The sequence below is a fragment of the Somniosus microcephalus genome, unplaced genomic scaffold (genome assembly GCF_052327205.1).
Source record: "Somniosus microcephalus isolate GS21.2 unplaced genomic scaffold, FLI_Smic_1.0 scaffold1483, whole genome shotgun sequence".
Lineage (NCBI taxonomy): Eukaryota > Metazoa > Chordata > Chondrichthyes > Squaliformes > Somniosidae > Somniosus > Somniosus microcephalus.
The window spans coordinates 535-2,500 of record NW_028226670.1 but is presented as its reverse complement, the minus strand read 5'-3'; positions in this window follow the sequence as shown (position 1 = coordinate 2,500).

Sequence of the window (1,966 nt, the reverse complement as noted above, 5' to 3'; positions counted from 1 at the left end):
CGGGGGCCCACCTTGACGCGCCGGCTGTCCTAGCAAGCCAGGGGCAAGGGGCATCCAAGGGTACCGGAACGGAGTCGGTCCGACACCGGGAAGCCGGGTGCCCGTCGCTCCGAATCGAGCCCGGTGTTTTCGTGCGTGTAACGAGGCGGGCGTTTGGACCCGGTTGTCCTGGAGCGGGTCCGCAACGGCGGGGGATTGCCTGTGTTTGGCCGGCCGGCAGTCGAACGCCTATCGCTCTGGACTCCCGTGTCCGATTTCGGTCAGGGAGGGCTCGTTGGAAAGCCCCGGCGCTGGCGCACACTATATTATCGGCCTGGACCCCGGCAAGTTCGGCAAAGTGTCGCCATCCCGCAGCGGCTGACGGGCCGCCGGTGAGCGGCAGCTTATCGGGCATAACTTCGGGAGGGAAAGTCCGATCCGGTCCGGATCAACGGCAGCCGAACGGGGTGGCGGGCCCGCACAGACCAGTGCCTGGCTTGTGTAGCTGCCCCTTTCCCCGGCCGAGGTACAGCCGTTGGCTGGAGACCACTTTCCGACCACTGAGACGGCGGGGCGGGGGGCGGCCTGCACGCGCCGGCTGCCAGAGCAAGCCAGGGGCAAGGGGCATCCAACGGTATCTGAACGGAGTCGGTCCGACACCGGGAAGCCGGGTGCCCGTCGCTCCGAATCGAGCCTGGGGTGTACGTGTGTTTAACAAGGCGGGCGTTTGGACCCGGTTGCCCGGCACCAGTCGAACGCCTGTCGCTCCCGACTCCCGTGTCCGATTTCGTTCGGGGATGGCTCGTTGGAAAGCCCCGGCTCCGGCGCACACTATATTGCCGAAGTGGCCCCGGGCGAGTTCGGGAAAGTGTCGCCGTCCCGCAGCGGCTGACGGGCCGTCGGTCAGCGGCAGCTTATCGGGGATAACTTCGGGAAGGAAAGTCCGATCCGGTCGGGGACAACGGCAGCTGAACGGGGTGGCGGGGCCGCACAGAGCAGTGCCTCGCTTGTGTAGCTGCCTCTTTCCGCGGCCGAGGTACAGCCGTTGGCTGGAGACCGCTTTCCGACCACTGAGACGGCGGGGCAGGGGGCGGCCTGCACGCGCCGGCTGCCAGAGCAAGCCAGGGGCAAGGGGCATCCAGCGGTATCTGAACGGAGTCGGTCCGACACCGAGAAGCCGGGTGCCCGTCGCTCCGAAGCGAGACCGGGGTTTTTCGTGTGTAACGTGGCGGGCCTTTGGACCCGGTTGGCCGGGCGGCAGTGGAACACACACAGACACTCGCATACACTGAGAGAGACAGAGAGAAGATAGAGATACACAGAGTGAGAAAGACAAAGTCAACTCAGTAACTGAAATGTGAAAACTGACAACTGGGAAACCAAAAGTCAGAGTGGCAAATGATGAACCAAGGTGGCAAATGATTAACTGAAAACTTGTCATTCACATTTGGGACGGAATTCAGGATGGGAATGTATTCGGCCGCCTTACCGGGGCTTGGGGGTGCTGCTTTCCCGCTTGTGGAACCGAGTTGGGGTCGTCAAATGGCCTGGTGCATTGTTTGAAACACTGGTTAATGAGTTGTCAAGGTCGGAAATCATAGAACATAAGAGCAGCTCATTAACTGAAATTTTGAACATCGACAACTGGTTAACCAAAAGCCAGAGCGACAAATGATTAACCAAGGAGGCAACTCATTAACTGAATTTCGAACATCGACAACTGGTTAACCAAAAGCCAGAGCGACAAATGATTAACCAAGGAGGCAACTCAGTAACTGAATTTCGAACATCGACAACTGGTTAACCAAAAGTCAGAGCGACAAATGATTAACCAAGGAGGCAACTCATTAACTGAATTTCGAACATCGACAACTGGGTAACCAAGAGTCAGAGCGACAAATGATTAACCAAGGAGGCAACTCATTAACTGAATTTCGAACATCGACAACTGGTTAACCAAAAGACACAGGGACAAATGAGTAACCAA